The sequence below is a fragment of the Agelaius tricolor genome, unplaced genomic scaffold (assembly GCF_023055355.1).
Source record: "Agelaius tricolor isolate 1412-34295 unplaced genomic scaffold, bAgeTri1.0.p SCAF_12, whole genome shotgun sequence".
Lineage (NCBI taxonomy): Eukaryota > Metazoa > Chordata > Aves > Passeriformes > Icteridae > Agelaius > Agelaius tricolor.
Window position 1 is genome coordinate 17,441,078 of NW_027269272.1, and position 22,457 is coordinate 17,463,534.

The 22,457-nt window shown below is 47.8% G+C and overlaps 1 protein-coding gene across 3 annotated transcripts in view; it reads left to right on the top strand.

Moving 5' to 3' along the window:
* Positions 1-22,457, top strand: part of DIS3L2 (DIS3 like 3'-5' exoribonuclease 2) — a 180,275-nt gene that overhangs the window by 147,286 nt on the left and 10,532 nt on the right. The window lies entirely within an intron of this gene.

The window sequence follows — 22,457 nt, forward strand, 5'->3', positions numbered from 1 at the left end:
GTCAAGCATGACACTTTCTTGTCCCCAGCTGGTACTTCTCTAATATGATTTTCCTGCTCCCTCAGTGTCCAAGTTTTGGTCTGTTTTTGAGGTCCCTTCCCCACATCCCAGATTCCACCTTTGCCAATAGACCAGCTTGCAGCTCACCAATGAATTTCATTTTCATTCTGTACAGCAGCTGCAGTTTGTGTCAGGATTATGAATTTGCAGTGGGGGTTTTCACATTCTCTTCAGAGTAATTTCAAAACCCAGAGGAGCAGCATCTTGCATGGAAGCACTTAGAGACCTCATACAAAAGCAGCATTGGAGTATTGATCACTTCTTCTCTCTGGGGACCCAGAGTGCTGCAGATTGAGCTGCTGTGCAGTGTAGCCACTTGCGGGCAGCACCACACAACTCTTCAGAATGAGAAGTGAAAAAAAGCTCCAGTTGAAAGGAAAAGTGGTGCCCCTTTTTATATAGAGATCAGTGATGTCTGTTACATTGGATTATCACTTGAAACACCAGGACTTCAAATGCCAGGGTGCATGCACTCCTGATGCTGACAGACTCATGATACATAATGCTGTTTGGGTTACCAACTGAGCTGCTCTGTGCAATCTTTTCATAAGGTGAATGTAATATCTGCAGTGATGTACCCAATGTGACATCAAGAGAGCCAACCTATAATTATGCTGGAATCGTTTGAATGGGTTATTTGTCACTAACACTTTAGCTCACTCCATTTATTGCTCCTATTCAGGACTGCAGCAGTTTTGGTGTAAACAGAGTTTGGGTCGAGGTTTGGGAGGGTTTGTTTTTTCTGAAAAAGCAAAGCAGAATTGTTTGGAGTTTATTCTTTTTTGCTAGAAGAGATGTTGACTGGCAGTGCTAGGAAGAAAATATGTACAGCAGCTGACACAGCTGCTGATTTGTTTTTAGAGATACTTCCCAGGTGTACAGCTCATGTGTTGGACTTTAGCATGGACCTGGTTGTTCTGCAATGAGCTGGCAGGTTTACCGTGTTTTTGTTCCTTTTGAGAAATTGAGGCTTGCAGAGTGAGTTGTTTGCACAAGGACCTGCTGCACAGCTCACACAGTCCCTGGGTGTCTGACCTGCCTTATTACATGGCTGTTTCATGGTACATATCCCAGTGAATCAGCACTGCTTCTGTTGGTGTAAAGAAACATCCCTGGTGGCATCTGATTTCCCAGTTAGTGATCATGCTCTGCCCCACTTCAAACTGCAAGGCTAGAGAAGTCTCTGAAAGTGGCATCTTCTCCTATGTGTCTTGTCTGGTGGACTGGAATTTCATGGGGAGAATCCGTGTACATGTCCCTTGACATCACGGCTTGGACAGATGCTTTCTTGCAGCAGTTACTCACCTAAAACTTGTGAAATGCTTTGTTTAGATTTCAGAACAAAATAAAATAATTGCAATTACCAAGGAAACAAAAAAGATAGGATAGCACATTGGAATTTTTATTTTGATACCATGTGTTGCTTTTTGTTTCACTGTTGACACTGAACTTTACACAAGTACTCCCTTCACCTGCTAAAGGGTGAGCATTGGAGTTTGCCAGCAAGGCTGGTGAATTATTCTGTCACTGTACATGGAGATAAGCCAGTCCTCCTGGTTTTGGCATTGGTTCAGTGAAGGGTAAATTGTCCAGGAGAATAAGTCTGGAGGTTGACCTTTAAAACTTTGAAAGATATGGAATCCTTCCTGCCTAAGACATGAGCTGGGTTTTCTGTCTTGCACCTCCACAGGCTGTCGGGACATAAGCTGCAAAACAGCCTTTGTCACTTGAGACTTTGAGGAGCAGAGAGTTGTTCTTTCCTTCCAGAGGGGCCCCTGTGGCCATTCCTAGCCTGGGGTAAATGGACTATTGCAAAAGGCTCTGCCCAGATATGAATAGCTGCTTTTCTTGACACAGACTTGTCTCCTTCTGCCACCCTGCTGCTTAATAATAATTTTCCAGTCCATCAGAGCTGTAGAAATAGTAACTGCCAAATCCTTGGAGTGTTAGTGCAATGAGGAGGATGCAAATGGAAAAGGTGATCAAGGAAACCTGCCTTCTTCTTGAGCAGGCAGATAGGGTTTGAACATAACCTTATCCCTTACAAACAAATGTTTGAAGCTTTCTTTGGGGACTTACACAGTATCCCACAGTGACCAGCAGGCCTCTTTAAATCCTCAACAGGGTTCCAGAGCAGTCAGTGCGTGCTCCCACCCACAAGAGGCAGGAAGGACTGAGCTCTTAAATCCCAGTGAGTGTGGGACCTCTCTTCTCTCCCTAGACTGAATCAAAGGAGTTTGTCGTCTTATCCTGTTTGCTTGGGAAGGAGCTGTAAAACCTCCTTGTTGTCAGTGTTAGGTGTCTGGGTATTTGGTGGCAGTCAGGTAGGTGAGACCATCAGCTGCAGTTGTAATTGAGTCAGAGATGCTGTCTCCATGTGTCATCCCAGAGATCTGTTTACACATCCATTTGTTTAACAATATGTTTGAAAGCCCTCAGCAGCATTTCGGCACCATTTCCCTGGCCTGTATGTGTCTGACTAATGCTCAAGGCAGTGAGCTATATCTGGGCTTGAATTGCCAGCCTGTGCATATGGTTTTCTTAGCAGCCCTGAATTAGATGAGTCTGTGATTAGCCCTTACGAACATGGGAGAGGACAGATGTGACGTGAGAAAGAATGAATAATCATCCCTCCACAAGAAGCACCTCTCAATTTCATCATGAACCCAAGCTGCAGAATTGATTTTGTGTCAAGGAAGGCACTCTCCTGAGCTGGGATCTGGCTAGAAAAATCACCAGACCTCCTAGCTATCCCTCTCCCAGTAGGATTTCTAAGCATGTCCTTTTCTTAATGATTAGGAAAACGGAGTTCTTGTTTTGGCCTGGTCTCTGTGTCACTGAATGCATAGGCAGAGTGCAGAGTGAACTTCTCTGCCAGTAGCAGGTTTTGCTGGCCACCCTGGGTTGTTACAAGCAGGGAATGCTGGGACAGTGGGTGAGAGGATGTGCTGCCTTCTTTTGCTTTGTCAGGAGGTGCTTTGGTACAAAGGATGGAGAGCTGCTTGCAGGGACAGACAGTGGGGTAAGACCGAAGGTGATGAAGGGAATCCTGAGTACTTGGAGCTGGCTGTGATGAGGGATGCTCTGCCTGGGGATAAACCCGCCATTCCTGCTCAACATCCTGCTGTTGGATTTGTGCTGTCTGCCCAGAGGAGCCAGGGTTTTGGTTTGCCACAGGCAGGACCTCTGTGGTCTGTGCAGTACTGAGTGCCTCGGTTCCCCAGGGCATGGGCAGTGTGAGCTGGAGTAACCCGGTGGATTGTCAGCCAGCTGGGATTGCTCTCTCATAAAGAGCTACTGGCTGAAAGCTGAAGGGTTCAGATTAGAAATAAAGCACACATTTGAAAGGCAAGAGAGATTAACTGGGAAATTGGGCCAAGAGAGGAACAGTGAATTCTCTTTCAAGGACAAATGCTTCTGGAATGTGTTTTAGACCCTGCAAGTCTTTTTTAATGGAGTAGTAGCTACCTGAAGGCCTCCAGGCACACAGCATCAGCTGGTGAAATAATCCTCCCAGTCTCAAATCCCTGACACATTGCTCTGTGTTAATGTAAAAGACCAATTTTGCACTGACATCACTCCTCTCTCCATATACTCTGCTGAGCTGGGCTTTCCATGGACCTTATTGAAATTATGTCCTCACAAATTAGAGGGTGAGAGTGGAACTATCTCTTCTTACCCTCTCCTGAGCAGCTAAGGTCCCAGTTCTATTTTTCCAGCTACTGCTGTGCGTTGTTCTTGGTCCTGCTGCTTTTTCAATGTTTTTTTTTCCACGGTTCAGAGCAGCTACATCAGTCTGGCAATGGATTCCACTCTCTCCACACCTCCCTACTTCTCCATTGAAAAAAGGAACTCCAAGTCACATGCATGTTTTGTGTGCTCAGCCCCTCACTCAAGGTCACCCCGAGTGGGGCTCCTCTCACAGCTTAGCACTTTCACCTCTTTCAACTGGCCATGCATTACTCAGTCTGGAGCCTAATGGATTTGTAACCTGACTTTGCCTGTCTCAGACGTTCCCAGCAATGTAAGAGGATTTGGGCACAACTTCCTTTCAAGTTAATGGAAAGATCTTGCTTGGAAAGAACCTGCTTGAGGATCTGAGTGTACTTTGCATTAATGTTTCCATTAATTTTAATGGAAGTTGGTTTGAAATACCTCAGAACAGCTTTGAACATCTTAAATTTTGTGTCCTTCACCTGTCTCATCTGAAATGCAGCACTCTTAAATGAGCAGCCTCATTACTGGCCAAGATGTGCTGCAAGCTTTTTCTGCCTCTGGGAATGTCCTGTTCTCTGTTGATCCCACTGGACCCCTCACCAGCTCACATGGGGTGGGAGCTCCATGGTCAGCTCCCAACTCAGAGGCTGTTCCTTGCATGGTCTCTGGCAAGTCACATTGTCTGTTTCTGCTCCACCACCCTCCATAGAGCAAAAAAGAGCAAGAATCCTGCAAGAATCCTCGGGGGCTTTTTTATTAGCATTTAGAAAGCACTTTGCCATCATCAAAAAGAAGGGAATAGAAAAAAGTGAACTTTTATCATTGCCACTCAACTCTCAGTTTCTGCAAAGCTCTGCTGCTGTGGACACGATAACCTGCACGTGGTGTTTGGCTGGTACAGACAGGTGCAGAGCCCAGCCTGGCTTTTAGCCTGGCTCAGGTCTTGTCTGGCTTTCCTGCTTCTGCAGGGCCACACCAATCTGGGCACTGGCCTGGTGAGCTGAGCAATGCAGGATCCTCCACTTCCCCTCCTACTTTCCTTGCTCTCTGCCCTTCAGCTCCTCCAGTAACTTTGACACTTGAGCACAGCAGTGATGAACTGTCCCTGTACATCTCTGGCTGATCAGATCACTGCTCACTCCTGCCTTGTACAGCAGAGCTCTTGCCTGCCTCTGGCTGCTTGCAGATATTTCTTTCTGTCTCCACTGAGCTGAGCAGAGACCGACATCTCGACTGCTCATCAACCATCCCCATGGTGAAAACCAGCCCTGGCACAGCTCTTGTACATGTTGCATCTCTGGGATAATCTCATTTTGCTGAGACAGTCCAGGTTAAGCAGTCTGATGCAGTAAAAGAGTTGATGCAAAACCTGCTCATCTCAACAATCAATGTAGTGATCAGCTACACATGCAGTTGTCCTGACTTTCAAGGAAAACCACACTGGCTTAGCCCCTCTGGAAGTACTCCTGGGAAGGACTTTGTGGTAAAATAGGACCTAAAGTGAGGTGAGGATAAGTCGTCCTTAAGGAGGGGTTCATGCTTTATTTAAGCTCAGTGCTCATTTGCAGTCTTGCTGACAGACAGGCACTGCCTGGTGATGTGTGGCTGGGCACAAGGGTCCAGGTAACAGGAGTAGACAGGGTCCACCATGCACAAAGAAGTCTGGTGTGACTTGTTTGCAGCATAAAGCAGGAGAAGCTGGGAGCAGGCTGCCTGGGCTCACACACTCACAGCCAGGCCAGCCCCAAGTCAGTTCCAGCCTCCAACAATTAGTGAGACAGATTGAATCTAGATTGATCTTTCTACTTTCACAGAGTGAGCCTATTCAAGCAAGAAATTCTCCTTTCCCTGTGTTTCCATGTTAAAAGGAAGGAAACCTTGTCAGATTTGTGGATAAATGGGAAGAACAGGGCAAGGTAGAAATAAATGTTGTGCTAATGCCTAGGAAGAATCATTAGGACAGAAAGACATCATTGATGTGGCTGGGCTGGGGCCAATCCACGTTGCTGTGTTGAAACTCTGCCTCTGGTAAGGGTACTGCAAAAGGCAGGATTCAAAAGGACTCTGCTATTTATTGCACATTTGCAGTGTTTTGCAGAGAGTCAGAATCTGGTTCAGAGCAAGAGTTTTTGGCACCAGTAACAGCCTGGACCAGAGCAGTGATGCTTGCTGCAGGAATTCAGAGGAATTGCCTCTTGGTGCTGTTCTTTGACAGATGCACTTGGGTCACTCAGATATTTACAGTCACTGAGAGAAAACTGAGGTTGTGGGAAAGCACAGGAGAAGGGACACGGTGCTTCAGTGAATGTACAGGAGCAGGAATATGGTGCTGAGCTAAGCTGGAGTTTATGTGGGCCTCTTTGGGGATGAGGTTTTGTGAGGGCAAACGGGAAGTGCAGAGCAGGGGATCAGTCCCTGGTCAAAGCCAGTGGAGGAAGATCAAACATCTGTTTAATGTGTGTGTCACACCAGCTATTCATCCAAACTGTGATGACACTAACAGGGACATTTAACTGAACTGGTTCTGTTCTGCCGTCTCTCTCAGCCACATCCTCTTGCTGCACTGTGATCAACAAGGACAGCAAAGAAACTGGAAAATCGGGCAGGGCATTTTCAAGGAGCCTGGTTAACCCTGAAGGGTGCAGTGCTCTGATCACAGCTTGGCTGCACAAGCTGCTCTGCCCACGCAGCCAAGGCAGGACCTTTGCCACAAAGGGATCTCTCTGTTGCACACAGTATGCTCAGTTTTTAAGGACACCAGAAAAAGCAGTCAGAGAAGTATGACAGAGCACACCACAGCCAAACCAGTTTGGCTTTGCATCACTGCAGAGAGCAGCAGGCAGGCCTGGAGAAGACAGCTTGCAAGCTGACTGACCAGAGAGCTGAGCGGGACAAAGGATGCTTGTCCTGAGATCTGTCATGATTGTAGCCATTTCCAAGCTCCCAAAAGTGCAAAGGGATGCTCTCCTAGCTGGCAGAGCAGTGAGGCTCTGTGCATGTTTATCCAGGGCTTTTGCCTGCATGGTGCCAGTGCGAGAGCCGAGAGCTGCTGCTTGTCGTTGACAGCTCAGCTATTGTTGCAAAGTATGATTTAATAGCAAGACTTGATTACAACATGCAAATGTAGCTGCTGGGGGACTATCTCATAGGTTTGTGGAGATTAGCTGTTAAATTGGCCAGTGCAAAAGCATTATTAAGCAGAGAACATAATTACTCATCTTGTGCTTCTGTAGTGTATAGAAGAGACAGATTTGTTAAAAGCCAGAAAGTCCTATATGGAAAAAAGGCTTGTGTAAATGCCATATCATGTACTGCTGTATGTTGCAGCATATTTTATTAGAGAAGCAACATTTTATAACAGCATTTGGGAACTTGTGGAAGAAATCCATTATATTATTCTGCATCATAAAAGCAAACCTAATGCCTAGTGTGTGAAGGCTGTGCAGATATTGAAACATCTCCTTTTGGTGGTAGTTGATTGCTTTGATGGAGATTGCATCATATGGATATAAACAAATCCAGCACTTGATATGAAATCTGGGAGCCAGGTTTTAGCCTCACGCATCTGTCTTCTATCTGTGCACGTTCCCTCTGAAATGCATCAAGGTTCCCATTAACACCTTAAATGTAGAAAGTAGAGTCAAAACGAGACTGTCAGCACATACAAAATGAACAACTGGGCGTGTGCTTGCTCTAATGTAATTCCCTTTCAGTCCTAGAGCAGTCTGTGAGGTTTGTAGAATAAAAAGCTCATCTGTGTGTGAGGATACAGAGAGGAGGGTTGAAGTGTGGGGAGCTCCTTGGTGCTGCAGACCTGATTTGGGAGCTGGCTGTGGTTTGGGGATTTCCTCTTGCCATGGGGCTCTCAGTAGCCCAGGCTGGGCTTGCAGGGGGTGATGCCCTGGCAGCTAGAGGGCTGAAGTCAGATGCCATTTGCTTAGTCAAAGTCCTACACAGTTTCAGGAAAATCTTTAAACAGAGGGGTCACGAGGACTGAATTAGGGGAACAGCTTGTTCCTAATGGAGTGTAGTTCCTGTAGTCCCAAGTGCTGGCATGGAAATGGGGTGATGCTGTCAGGGCTGTCATTGCTGCTGTGCTGCAGTGGCTGCTGCTCACCCCTGATTCACTTCACTGGACATTTCCTCTCCAGCATCCCAAATGCTTTGCTGAGGCTTCACCTGTCTTAGCAGAAGGAAGTATCCTCCCAAGCCTAAGTGGGCAAGATAAAGATTTCAAGGGGTTTTGATGAGAAGCTCCTTGCCATTCTTTTGTTGCAGCTCAAGAGCTTTTGTGCACCAGTAATTGCTCCCCAGCAATGGTTCCTGTGTGACTCAGAGCTGAATGTGGAGCTGCTGTATGAACCTCAGCAGTAAGTCCCAGTCACTCTGAATTTGAATTCATAGTCAGTCCTCCTTCCTCCTTTTGGATGTATCCATGCAGATGTAGGCTTGCTCCTCACCTGCTCCAGACTGGTAGATTTGCCACAGCTGGAGGGATCTGCTGTTCAGGTGGTGCAGGCAGGGAAACAATGCTTGTGGCTGGGCTCGTTTTCCACTCAGAGCCATGAAGCACCTGAATCCCAAGACAGCTCACCAGCATCTGCTGGGGTGACTGTGGGATCCTTGGGAAGCAGGTCTGGCTGCATCCAGCAGCAGCAACAGCATCTCCCTACTTTCATTACTCAGTGCCAAAAATACCTGTGAGTGTCAGGGGGTGCAGTTCTGGAAAGGTCTAGTATCAGCTGGGGAAGAGAGAATGGCACATCTTGTCATCAGTGAGCATGAAGGGATGGTACCTGAAGCTGGGTGCTGGGAGTGGGTAGAAGCAGGGACTGGGCCTCAGCAGGGGAGACCAGCTGAGGATGGATCGGCCCTGTTGGCAGAGGAGCAGGAAGGGACGGGGCAGCATGGGCTGAAATGCTGAGCTAGGGCATCTTAGTCCCTGCACAGGCACATCTCAGTTACAGCTATTTTAAAATAATGTTCATTGATAGTTTGTAATGAAGCCAAAAAGTGGGAGAAACCACATAGCAATATTTCATAAGAGTTTTGCCCCAGTTGCATGAGGGCTGTGTGTTTGAGCTGCCTGCATCTCCTTAAACACCACGTGCACACTTTGAGGCTGTGTATCCAGTGATCAGTACTGATAAACACCATAAACTTCACGTGGTGGTAGAGTTACAAAAGGAGTCTCTGGTAGCCAGGGACTACAGAAGTAGTCTACTAGAAGTAATCTACTCCTCTGTTAATCTCCTTTTTTTCTGTGTGTACAGCTTGGGTGTGCAAGAGATCCATCTGTTAAATGGCTGTTAACCTGTTCTCAGAGTCTGGAGTGCAAGAAGTTGTTTGTGTGATCCTCTTCTCTGACAGAACTGGTGCTGCCTGCAGGAGATGCCCTTAGCTGCAAACTGAGGTACTCTAGGAAGAGTTGCAGTAGCTCTTGGTTCCATGAAATATAGAGTTTTAGTGCACTGAGTAGTGTAGCACACTTTGAGGCAGGACCTGCTCTTCACAGGTCCTAAGAATTTGCCACTGCTGCTCTGAAACCCTGGGCTGGAATAAGGCTGTGATAATTAATGGAAGTTAAAGTGCTCCTTCTGCCTGTGAGCTGGTTGGAAATGGAAAAGAAGAACCTGTCACAATTGTGACTGGCTCTAAACTACTGTCAGGCTTTCCTCCTTCCCTTGCCCTGCCCCAAGTGGAAAATTGTATTGGAAAGCAGCAGTTAGAGCACTTAAATCTTTCCACAGTTCATTTCAAGCTCCCTTTCTTCTTCCCAGCCTTACCCAGGCCAGTTTGGGGCGCGGATGGGAGTCTCTGGCTGAAACTTGCAGGATGTTAAATAACAATGGGAGAGTGAGTTTCAAAGAGGGTATAATGTGCCTGGATTGCACGTACCCTAAGCTGTATTTCCCATGCTTTGACATTCAGCCCATCCATGCTTCACTCCTGAACTGTTTCCTTTCCATATGGGATCTGTCTTGGTGTGATATGGAGCAAGCCCAGGCTGAAATGGGGTTGGTGCCTCTCTTGCTGTGAAGGGCCATGCTCCCAGGAGCATCCACAGACAGCAGTAAGTGAGCACATGAAGTGTGGGCAGTAACAGAAGCTGTTGTATCCCCTGTGGTGGTTACCAGATTCTTGTAATCCCTGCCCTTTTCCAGGTACTTGGATTGTCTGTTTTAACTGTTGTGTGTGCCCTTTCTTAACACCTCTTGGCACAGTCATGTTGCTGCTGCAGGCAGTGGTTCTGAGTGGTTTTGTCCCCTGCTGAAACTGGTCGGTGAAGGGCATCTGATGGAGCTTCACCATCCTTCTCAGCTGTCCAGATTCAACAGGTTGATCAGTTGGAGGACGCTTCCAAAGCTTTTACTTGGATGTTATTGAGTAACCCTTGGTAGAGAGCCAAAGGCCCAATTCATAGATCAGACCCACTCCTTACAGAAGTCTGCTACCTCCCTGGGACCAAGTTATAAAAGTGAAAACTTCCCAACCTGGTATGGCTCTCAGATATGAGCCATTATTGATTTTTCACGTAGGCAGCAATGATGTTGCAACAAGAAGTCCAAGGGCATTCAAGAGATACTTCAATGGTTTGGGATGACTAAGGGATCAGGAGAACAGGCGGTACCATCCCTATTCTTCCAGTTACAGGAAATGATAAGGGAAGAAACAGTAAGAACCAGCAGGTCAATCCCTGGCTCCAGGCCTGGGGTCACTGAAGAATTTGGGGTTTTCCTGCTCATAGGATACTTTACACAGCACCAGGCCTGCTGGTGACAGACAGGGTGCACGTCTCAAAGGGGAAAAAGGATTTTTCCCCAAGAGTTAATAGGGCTCATTGGAAGAGAAAGGGAATAAACCAGGGCTTCTTCTAAATGTACATTTCCCCTGTTTATTCAAGGGTTAAGCAGTCTGAGAGACACAGCACTCATAGCCAGGTATCTGTCAGGCTTGGATTGGAGGCTCACCAAAGCGTGAGGATATATGGTTTTATTTCTGTTTTGTCATTTGGAGATTGCTACTCAATGTCTGTAGGACAAGAAAGCTCCAGGGCATCTTAGGATATGCCCTGTGCTCCAAGAGACGTTGTTGTTTTGGCTTTGCAACATTCAAATGCAAAGTCAAGAACTGATGCCTGAAGTGCTCCTTTTCCAAGGATTAAAAGGCACTGCCAAGGCTTTGCAAGATGACAGTGCTGCAAATCTTACCATGATCCAGTGCTGAGATCCATCAGTTTCAGCAGCACAAATGTGCTGACAGATCTGTGTGTCTGCTTTCTTGTGATAGTAGATTTTTTTCAGGAGGTTGATCTGTTGAACTCTGGAAGAGCTGGAAGGTAACATTGCAAGAGTTCTTCATTACACCTAGGTCTTCATTTTAACCAAGCTTCCTTTCGTCTAGTAAAACCCTGACCCAAAGGAGCAGTTCCAGGATATCATCATGGATTTATCTTTGGTTTCTCTGTTCTTAGATGGAGCTGAGGGATCCATAAAAGTCAATGGAGGAACTAGCTGGAGTAACCAGGTTATGACTGTGACAATCAGGGATGGAGGTATTTGCTAAATTCACCCAGCAGTATCTGAGGCTTTGCAGACAGTAGAGGGACTGGGACACATTACAAAGTCCTTTCTTACAGTGCAGCTCTGTAGAGTCATCATATCCATCTCTGGACTTGAAGGATACAATTCTCCCTTGCTTACAGTGATAGGCCAGTGATAGGTCTCATGCCACTCATCCTCACCTGTTATGGTCTCATTGAAACTGCCTCATCTATCCTCATCTGCCATCTGGCAGCAATAGCTCCATCTGGAGACAAAGAACTCTGTCACCCACAGCCACACACCCTCCAAGGTGCTGTTCAGGACCTGCTCCCATGGCTTTCTCCATGGGGTGTCCAGCTCCAGTGGGATGTTGATCCATTTTTACTCAATCCCATTGTGAAAATGAAGCTAATTTCAGCCTGCCATGATGTGTGGGCTTACTGGAACATGACTGTAAATCCAGATCTGAACATTTTCTTGTAATGGACAGGGTGGTAAAATTGCACTGCTGCCTTTAACCTCAGGCTGTCCTTAGACCAAACTAGACTCTTCACAGCCCCTGCTGTGATCAGTAAATCAAACAGCTTTTGAATCAATGCACATAAAAGTCAAGGGAGAGAAGTTACAGATGGAAAAGACCCATTGTACCTTGAGCCTGTCCTGCTGCAGAGGGGGTAAGACTCTCTGAGGAATTCTAGGCAAAGCTCCAAGCCTGCTGCCTGAGGCCAGGCAGGGTGAGAGTCCTGCCTGGGGAAATATGTGGGGTGAGGGGAGACTGCCTGAATTTCCTGCAGCTTTTCCATTCTGCTCATCTCTGCATTTTATTCCCTTGGCTTTATTTTTTGGGCAAGAAAATGGATGTTGGTTGTATATTCAACAAACCCAATATGTTCATTCTCCTGATCATTGTTTTTCACTCAGGGCTATGTTTGACTTTTCCTTAGAAGCATGTTTTTCTCACCTAATATTTAGTTTAAGATCGTAGGAGCTGGATATAAAACCTTCTGGGACATTGTAATCTGCCAAGAGGCTGCTTGAAAGCAGAAGTTATCCAGAGTATTTCAGTAGCATATTTAGAAAACATCACCCCCCAAATTCTCTGTTGCCCATTTCCCCTTCATTTCCCTGCCAATTTTTATTGGTTGTTTTAACCCCAATCTGCTGTCAGTGTCCCCCATACCTTGCTTCCCTCCCCCTCGGGTTTCCATGTCTTTGAAAGTCCTGGTAACCAGAAGGTTCATGATTGCTTTGCAATCATTTCAGACCAAGAATAATACAGCCAGAGCCAGCTGGATCCCTTGCTCTGTATTGATACAACTGTTCCCCTTAACCTGCCCACACTCAGTGCTACAGCTGCAAATCTGAGGTTGAACCAGAGCAATGCTGGGCAGTGCTGTGAGCTCTGACCCAGGGAAATGCTGTGAGCCTGGAAAGCAGCACCCCCAACAGAGCATCCCATGGCCAGGGAGCAGCTACCTTTGGGTGTTGTCTGCTGGGGACCTTGGGAACTTGCTAAGTTACACGTGTTTTTCTGACACACATCTTCTCAGAACCAGTGGTCCCAGTGGTCGTTCTGATTGCCTTGATCTGCAGCCAATTTCTCTTGAGCAGTCCCCCTCTGGCAAGGCCCTTGCTGAAGGCTGGCCGGTCTGGGTGATTGCTTCTCCTGGAGGTCCCTTCCCAAGAGCCCAAACAATATTTGTGAGCATGGTTAAGAACTGGAACAAGCACCCAGAGAGGCTGTGAGAAAGTTGAAGGTGGGGATTGCTAGAACTCAACTGTAAAAGGCCAGCCTAATCCAACTTTGAAGTTACTCTGCATTGCTTGGATCAGAGACTTGCACCAGAAGAGGGCGTTACTTAGCAAGTCACTGCCTGACTTCCACTTCATGAACATCAGGGGTGTATGCTGAGTTGTTGTGCCACCACTGCCTTTGGCTGCCAGATTAAGTAGGTTACTTTCCGTGGTTTTGGTATTTTAAACTCTTTTTTTGTTATCTTTTGTTGTTAATCTCTCAATGAGTTTCTGCAGACTCCTTGTTTGTCCCTGGGTCACATCCTGGTTGGTCAATGTATGCTCTCCCAGTCATTGACTATCTCAGAGTATGCTTCTAGTCTGGAATGTTCATCCAGTATTCTTTATTTCCCCCTTGACCATCAGATTATCTCCTGCTTTGGAAGTAATCAACTCTTTAATGCCAGGTAAACTAGGAAAAAACAAGTCCAAAGGCTGAAGGGTGTAGCACACACAGGATGTGAATATCTCCTCAGCAGGAATGTCTGGGAGAACAGTAGCTGATGGGGAATGTGAAACAGGAAGGCTGGTTCTAGCAGTCTGTGACTCCCTGCGGCACTATCAGTTCTCCGGGTGATTAACTGTTTGTTCCTCCCTTAATGAAAACTTGTCTCAGATGAAACCACCATAATAGAAAGCTGATGTTCTGGAGCATTCCCAAGTGTAGGTTAATATTTACAAACTATCAGGTTCAGGTTTTATCTCCATCCCTTGCTGGCACAGAGATAAAATCCTTTTAAAAATCCCTTCTGATCTTTCTGGTTCATGACATGGCTTTAGTAAGACACTTTCCATATGGAATGGGTAAATATCTTAATGGAAATGTAAGTTTTTCTCATCATTTCAGGCCCTAGTAACAGATGAAGAGCCCCCATGTACCACGGACCATGGCTTATAAGGCAGCATAAGTGATGGACAGTATCTCTGCAGGATACTTGTGCTAGGAAATGTCAGAATATTATTTCTGCCTCAATAGCTTAAGATCATGTTTACCTAATGGACTTACACTTGCATTTTGCAGGTGTTGTGTTAATATTAATGTGTTGTCTGAATTGTTAATATTTCTTCACTTCAACATTACATTAATGAAGGCTGCAGGGGATGGAGAAAAGACCTGGCTAATTAATTAAATCGGCAAAAAGCATCTTTAACTTTCCATCATGCTGCCCTTTGCTTCCACCTAATGGGTCTTGGCATTTCTGGTCAGCAGCCACGTAACACACGCTGCTGTAGGGAGCACTCAGCAACGCACTTGCTAATTTTTGTGACCCATAAATCACTTGCATAAACTTTTAATGGTGAGGAAAAGTGCCTTTCATTCCTATTTCCTCCTTCCAATGGGAAAGGCAGTCTGATAACAGGCGGTGCTGTTATGTGTGGGGTTGGAGACTTTCCCGTCAGCAAGGGGCTGTCTGCATTCATTCAGGAATTCTTTCCATTCTCCTCCTAGCCAGACTCTGGATGACATTAATATTATGTGTCTTGTCATAAGCCGTGCTTTGGGAGCCAGTGGCATATCAGACTGCATGTCTGAGGAATGTGGACTGCCCGGCTTGGACACTGGCTGTGAGGTATCTCCCCTCTCCTCTGCCCCATCCCAGCCCTAGCCTGGCTCTGAGCTCATTCACCCACCAAAAATTACCATGGGCTGGAGAAAACTCAGGTCTCAGGTCCCTGCTCTGGCCGAAGGTGGCTGGGCAGCTCCCTTGCTTGGGAGCATCCTAATGCATTCCCAGATGTAAGGCTTGCCAGCCCAGGTGGTCATTGCTCTTGTGAGACCTGGTAGCTGAGGCACTGTGCATTAGTGATCCATCCTTATCCCTTCCCTGTGGCTCTGCAGAGCAGGGCTCTTGGCATCATAGCTGCCTCTGAGAGCCAAGATCTTGGTGACCTGGTGGCTCCTTGGAAAGACAAACTGGATCTGACACAGATCTGTGGAAAGCAGGACTGGGACTCCCAACTGCACAGCTTCTGGAGATGCAAGTATTGCAAACTCTTTCCTGTTGTCTTCGTCACAAAGGTGAAGGGGTTGTGCATTCAGGGAGGGTTTTTAACATTGCTGTCACTTTGAGGCTGACACTCAGGACAAGTGGGAGGTCAGTGTGGCAGTGCCAGGCAGCCCTGAGGACTGGAGACATTCCTAGAAGGGGATGCATATGAGGCTGTGTGCCCACTCTGAGCGAGAGGCGCTCCAGGGGCTTCTTTGGGGCCCATGCAAAAGGGGATGTCTTGATCTAGGAAGGCCATTCCTGGATGGAGGTCTTCCTCTGTGTGTGATGCTGAGAGTAAAGTCCTCTGCCCTGGGCTCAAAAATGTGGTAGTTGTGAGAAAATTGTGGAGAACAGTGGAGCTGAGACTGAGGGAGCCTGCTGAAATTGTGCCTCCCCGTCCTGTGTGGCCCAGCATATGCATGCAGGTCTAAGCTTTCATCCCTGGCCCACAGCAGCTGAAGACTCTGTTGTGGCACAGAGGTGCACTTGAGCACCACGCCAGGAGTCTGAAGGTTGTCACCAATTAGCATGGAAAGGAGCAGACTGCAGTCATATTAACCTTTAATGAAGAGGCACAGCCCGCAGTGACTGCGTCCTCTGCAACACCAACACTTCAGTCCAAGGATGCCTCCTTTGCCATTTGAATCCAGACAGGAGGGAGGATGGTAGGACGGGCAGGTATAGACTTTAATCCCTTCCTTATGAGCCACAGATGAGGGTGAGGAGCTCCAGGCTGGGCAAGGGGCCTTTTCCACCCACACAGCTGAGAGCCAAGAGGTCCCAAAGGCTCTGTGGCCGCTTGTGCCGTCCAGTGCTGCGACATCTGGCCTGACGCTGTGCTGCCAGATGTACTCAGCAATTTCATTTAACAGGGCTGCAAAGTGGCGCTGATAATTTCAAAGAAATTCAGTCAAATGGCTGAGGTTTTTCTAGTGGTCTTAATCCCTCTGTGCAAACCAGTACATCAGGCTTTAAGCAATTAATTCCTAATCATGCCAAATGCCTTCAGGAGCCCAGCGTCAGCATTGAGAACTTAAAACAGTTTTCCACTGTACCACAGATAATTTGGATAAAGCAAAGAGAGCAGTCTTGTGGCATTTCCAGCCTCAAGGTGTGAGAGTGGTCCATAAGTGACATTTGTATTCAGAGAACCCTCCCATGCATTTGTGTTGTAGGCATCTATTACTGGGAAGGCACCATAGCTGATATAAAGGGCATTCTTTATACCCCGGAAAGGGTGTTCATTATAGGGAAAAGCCATTCTAGCTTAGTAAGAAATGAATCTAAAACTGCCTCAGAGCTGCTATTCTCATCAAGTTTCAATGGTAGCAGTTTTAACCAAGAGTTAATTGAGCAATCTCAGAAAGTGGAGTAATTCCATTATTCAGCTATGCTTTGTACAAGGCTACTTCTAGCTGTGAGAGGAGCACAAATGACTTTCATCAAGCCAGGAACCGCCAGCATTCTTGCCTTTTACTACTTTTTCTTTCAAAAAAAAAAAGTAGGTCTTTTGGTCTTTTGGCAACTGTCATTGGCAACGGGAGCTCCACACCAACATTGCAAGGCTCATATGTAACACTGTAATCCAATTTTTTTGGATAATAGGGGATTCAATTTTCATGGCTCTTCAGGCAGCAGTGCTGTTCCAGAGTGGATGGCTGAAGATGCTCCTGTTTGTTGGGTAGGCAGAGTGTCACCAAGAAAACAACACACTGTTCTTGCATAATTTTGCATGGAAAAGAGCCATTGCAAGTGCTGGCCCAGCTACTCACCAAAGAGCATAATTGTGTCATTGGCTGCACTCTCAGGAGATGTGGGATTAGCTAATGTTGGTTTTAGAAGAGCTTTTATAGAAACCTCTCAAGTTCCTCTGCTTCATGGAAGAGCTGTAATCAAAAATAAGCAAACACGATTTAAGGAAGAAAAAGTCATACCACATCCAGCATCTTTGGACCTAACACCTTGGGAGAGGGTTTGTTGGTTGAGCCGTGGTGCTGTTTCTTTACTGTTTTCCTTCAGCTGATGCTGCTCGTGTTGGATGTGAACAGGACTATTTGCAGCCTTCTGTGGAAGGTGACTTCGTGGGTGAATGCAGCAGGATTTAGGGTCCCATTCGCAGGGGGTGGCTGTAGATCTCCCATTTGGTGTGAGATTGTGCTGTAACAATAATCCCTTCCCAAGCCAGCAGAGAGCAGGGGCTCCCAGCAGTGTACTGCCCTTGGCAAGGGGACACAAATCCATCAGTGTCTCTAGAGCTCTCTCAGAAACACACAGACACATCAGGGCTGCCTTTATCAGCACCAGCTTTCCATGACAGTGTTTGGTTCAAGTGTGATGCTGTCAAAGCTATACTGTCCTAACCCTGCTTGGACCCAGCACGGAGCTGGACACACTTGAGGCAGGCACATAGATATGGGCTGAGAAACAGGATGCCTTTGGCTGCAGGTTGAAGCACTAACCCATGCTGATCTGGGATGGTAAATCTATCTGTAGATAGGAAGAAATTTGAATAGCAGAAGTCTTGTTCCTTTTGTAGGAGAGAGTGCGTGGTGTGAGAGACAAGATGGAGAGGAGCACATGAGATAATTGTGATGGGTTAGGAGAAAGAAGTTTGGTAACCTTTGTAGAAGAGGTTGGTCACATTTGGCTCTAGTCTGAACTGCTGGAAGAATGCTGAGGATTTGCATGGTGGCAGCTCACCCAGCCAGAGGGATCACCATTGAAAGGGAGGCTCAGACTCCAGCTCAGAACAGTTCAGCTCTGTCCTTTTGGGAGCAGGTTTCCACAATGAGCTACACATGAAGAAAAGACCAAATTCTCCAGCCCATCAAAAGCAAAGAAGCCTGGCATGGAAGAGCTGTGTGGTGTTTTGGGTTTATCTCTCGCACCTCAGCTGTGATAACTCTTCCAACACCTGGATATACCCATCAGTTACATCTTGTAGGAGGGGATGGAGATGTGGAAGGCATTATGGGGGAACAGCTGTGCTCATCTGTCCAGCCCCACCTGACTGCCCTTTGCTCTGAAGCCCCTGGGTCTGTTATCCTACTGGAATAGCAGGTGTTTTAGTGTCCTTTTGCTTTAAGGAAGCTGCCTGCCTCCTTCCTGCACTTACTGGATTGCACACAAAGTACTCCTTGTCTCTCCCTTTCAGCAAACCCTTCTTAGCTAACGTCATTTGTCAAGTTAATCAGGGAGAGTGGACACTTCCATGGCTGCTGTGCAGCCTAGCTGCATTGCCATGGAGACAAGCAGGCAAATAGGCATTTTACTTGCCCTGCCTCTCTTTGCAGATTTGCCATGAAAAAACAATATTTTATTTGCCATCAACCAAACAACTTGCTGAGGGCATCAGTAGTTTTTCAAAGTTGCTATCTGGAGATTGGGAAGGGTCTACCTAACATTTAATGGAGCAAATAGTAATGCTGAAACTAAAGCAGGTCAAGAGTCTGAATGTGTAGCTCCTCTTCCCACATCCCTTAGATGTTTGGCACTGGCAGGAGTTGTCTGAGAGGAATTACAGTCCACTAGCTTGAGTTTTGGGATGTAATCAAGATGTCATCAGTCCTCTTCAGTGGATGGTTTCATAGGTGACTGTTTCCCTACAGAAGCTATCAAAAATACTTTGAAAAGCACCAAGACTCATGTTTAAGAGCATCTCAGGAGCTTGAAATCTCCCCAGAAGTTGGTGAGGTGTAGGCACTGGCATACCTTGATCACATTTGAAACTCGGGTGAGTGTGAGCCCATACACTCCAGCTGACCTCTTGCATAAGGCAGGCTGAGGATGAGTTTCATCCACATAACTCACAAGCAAAATCTGGATATTGAAAGAGCTGACAGGAGATGTACATACTACAGAACTCAAAAGCCATCCCATCCCTCCCTCTCCTTGCCCTCACATGTTAAGTGATGCATGGAACAGGTTTAGAAATGCTCCCTCCTGCAGTGTGGTTAGCAGAACATCTGGGATCTGCAGGCACCTATGGGAGGGACAGCCACCTGTTGTCCCCTGGCCCTGTCTGTGGGATGGCAGAGGAAGCCTCACATCAGCACAGAAAGGGCAAAAGTTCAGATCAGATTGTTTATGGGATTTTATGGAGCCAGGAGCCAAGGATAGCTCAGCTAATCCAGAGGAAACTGTAGTGATGGCGTTAGAATGCATTTCACATGGGATTCATTCAGCGCGCGTTCAGATGGACCAGTCTTTCTGTCTCCGTTTTTTTAGCCATTAAATATTTTTCTTTGTACTCCTGTCTGCCAGCTGCACTGAGCCAGACTCCAAGCTGGGCTGTTTTAAGAAAAAAACCCACAGAAACCCCAAAACCTCTTGTCGTTTGACCTGCTGACAAGTTAGCAGGGTTTCAGCACAGCTCCCAGCAGCATCAGCAGCAGCCACTGGGCTGGGTCCATGCTCTGCCAGCCAACCTCTGCTCCCACCAGCCCAGCATTGCTTTTCTCCAAGCCACAGTGTAGTGCTTGCTTAGTTGAAGCCCTGGTGAGAACATGAGCTAAAAGTGCAACTGAAAGGCCACGTGGGGAGGGCAGGAAGGCAGCAGCTTTGCTGTACCCTCCAGCTCTTCAGCACCTGAAGCCTTGCTGCCTTCATGGGCAGTCCTAGCCCTGGCTCATCCTCCTGAGTCACCAACATCCCATGCAGTCTCAGTGCGAGCTCTTCTTGGGATTAAGGTTTTCCTTTCAGGTGCAGTGAGGTCACCACATTAAGCTGTTTCATGCAGATCTTGTCTCCTGTCTGTGTCCTGAGCCCCAGACTCCATTGCTCTGCTGGAACAGGTAGTTTGGCTTAACTCCCATCACAGGTGCCAGCTCCTTCACTGTCCCCTGTTCCCTGTTCCCTCTAACCCTGGCAAGCTCTCACATGCTCTGGATTACCCCAGCTGTGACTTGTGCCTACTGGAAGCTGCTTTTCTTTCCCTGAACTCCTGATGTTTAGAATAAATCTGACTAGGAGTTATAGAGCAGCCCCATACTCTTCTTCCCTTTCAAGCTTGCAGGAATGCTGCAGCAGGCTGCATTTGGGGAGCAGCTCCATGACCCTGCAGTGATCCAGAGCTTGGAAGGACCCTCTGTCCCTGCAGGGGGCTTTGGCATCAGCCCCCAGGGCATTGCAGCCTTCCCAGGGCACTCTGGTTTGTTACTCTGAGCTGACACAAACCAACCCTTCAGATCCTGGGGCTTCTTTTCCCCCCAGATACAGGAGTGTCCAACCTTATCCGTGTTACCTGATCCTTGAAAGCCTGAACTGCAGATGCATCTCCCAGAGCCTGCCTTTGCCTTTGGGTGAGAGAGCAAGAATAGCTTTTCAGTTCTGAATATCCGTGGTCACATCCTGCACACCCCGTCATGGGTGCAAAGCTCCTGGGTGCTTCCCAGGATGGGATTTTGCAGAGCAGAGTGGGTACTATGTGCTGTAAGTTTTACTTCAAGAATAAAAGCATCCCTGGCAGGAGGGTGCTCAGGTATGAGCTTCCATTCAGTACCTACAACATCAGAACAAGGATATCTCCTGGAAATTGTAAAAGCCCAAGCCACAGAATGATAAAACAAAATGCAGAACTTAATAATCAGGTGGAAATTACATCCAGCCAAAAGTGTCACTGTGGATGGGAGATGAAGGGTTTACACTCCAGTGCTCCTCAGGAACAGACACACCAGGGTCTGCTGCAGCATTTGCTCACAGTGTTCTTCTCTGGGACATGCAATGAGCACATGTTGCCTGTGACAAGGAGGAGATTTTGTTCACAAGTGTTTTTTGCTTTGTCCTTAAAAATGGGCTTGCATCTCCTTCCATAGAGGCCGCAGTTCAAGGGAGATGCAGGGGGACTCCATGGCCAACCTTTGCCCAAGTGTGCATCTGTGTAGCTGAGGCTGATGCTGGAAATGCCTCCCTCTGTGCTTGCACCAAAGCCCATGGGAAGGAGAGGTGCAGCCTGTTGCAGTCTGCCCCATTTTCTGTGCCTCGCTGTGACCTGGCTCGGGCAGAAAGGGCTTCCCAGGTGTGAGCATGGGCTGGCACAGCCTCACACCTGTCCTCAGGCCATGCTCCCCACGTGCTGCTCGGTGTCCCCTACTCTCAGGAGATGGGGATGGCCATGCCATGACCCACTGCCTGCCACTGGCTGTCCTGTGGCCAGGTTGCCCAGTGCCCCCGGGCCATGCTGTCCCACACTGTCCCGGACCCCCTGGAGCCGGTGGCCATAGAGGGACCGAGGTTGCCATCTGCCGGTTCTGCTGCACAGGAGCAGCAACAGCCTGGCTCAGCCCCCTTGGAAGTGGCCCCTCAGGAGTTGTCCTGGTCCTGCTCAGCACTGCCCACCTGCGACCCAGCCCTTGGCCTTTGGCAGCATGTCCCCATGGGCCAGTGTTCCAGGGGACAGGGCAGGCAGCCCATTCCCATTTAGACTGTGCTGCTCCTGCCCTGCCCACACTGCCCCTAGGCCAGGATGTCCCTCCTGCCCTCCCTGTGGGGCCTGAAGTGTTGACCTCTGGCACAAAACCCTCTGTGAGAATCCACAGGGCTCTTAATAAGGAAGCTCCTTCCCATTAGAGACTAATATTTCTACTGCTGATGATCACTCTCGGGTGCTTATTTCTCCTCCGGGCTTGCCTTTATTTCCTTTCTCTTTCTAGTTTTTGGCAAGTACTCCCAGGCTGAGAATGTATGACTGCTGTAGGAGTACCCCAGGAGTGCAGTACACTGCACATCTCACCTGGGCAGTCTCCCCAGCAATGGCCAGCGTTGGGAGCTGCAGGAACACCAGCTGCAGCCTTGGTCCCCCAGCCAGCCCTGCAAAATCACTGCTTTGCCTGCAGGAGCAACGAGGCTGAGCTGGCACAATCAGCAATAGCTCACTCAGGCATTGCTGGGAGGATGAGGTTACTTCTGTAAATCTATTATCTTTTTTGGCAATTAGCAGCAGTTAGGAGCCCTGGGAATACATGCAGGAAATAGCAGGAAGCCCAGTTAAGCACATCTCTGGCTTATCAAGCCCAGTTAAACAAGTCCCCAGTGGCACAGCCCTGCTGCTGGTAGCACAGCCCATACACACACCAAAGATGATCTTTAGTGCTGGGATTGCTTTCCTGAGCACTGTGCAACCCCAGAGGTTTCCATTCAATGCATGTACCTTCAGAGATGGAAAGTGAGGGGCTCACCCCAGCCTGGAATACCCCAGCTCTCTGGAGATTGTATGGAGGAGCCTGTGGAGTCCCTGGATGCCAAAGGCAGCCCTGCTGGAGCAGCGCTGGTGTCTCGTCCTGCCTGGGGACACTGCTGTGCTGTGGGTGGGAGCCTGGCGTGGGGCAGGGCTCAGTGCCTGGGCCTGGCCACA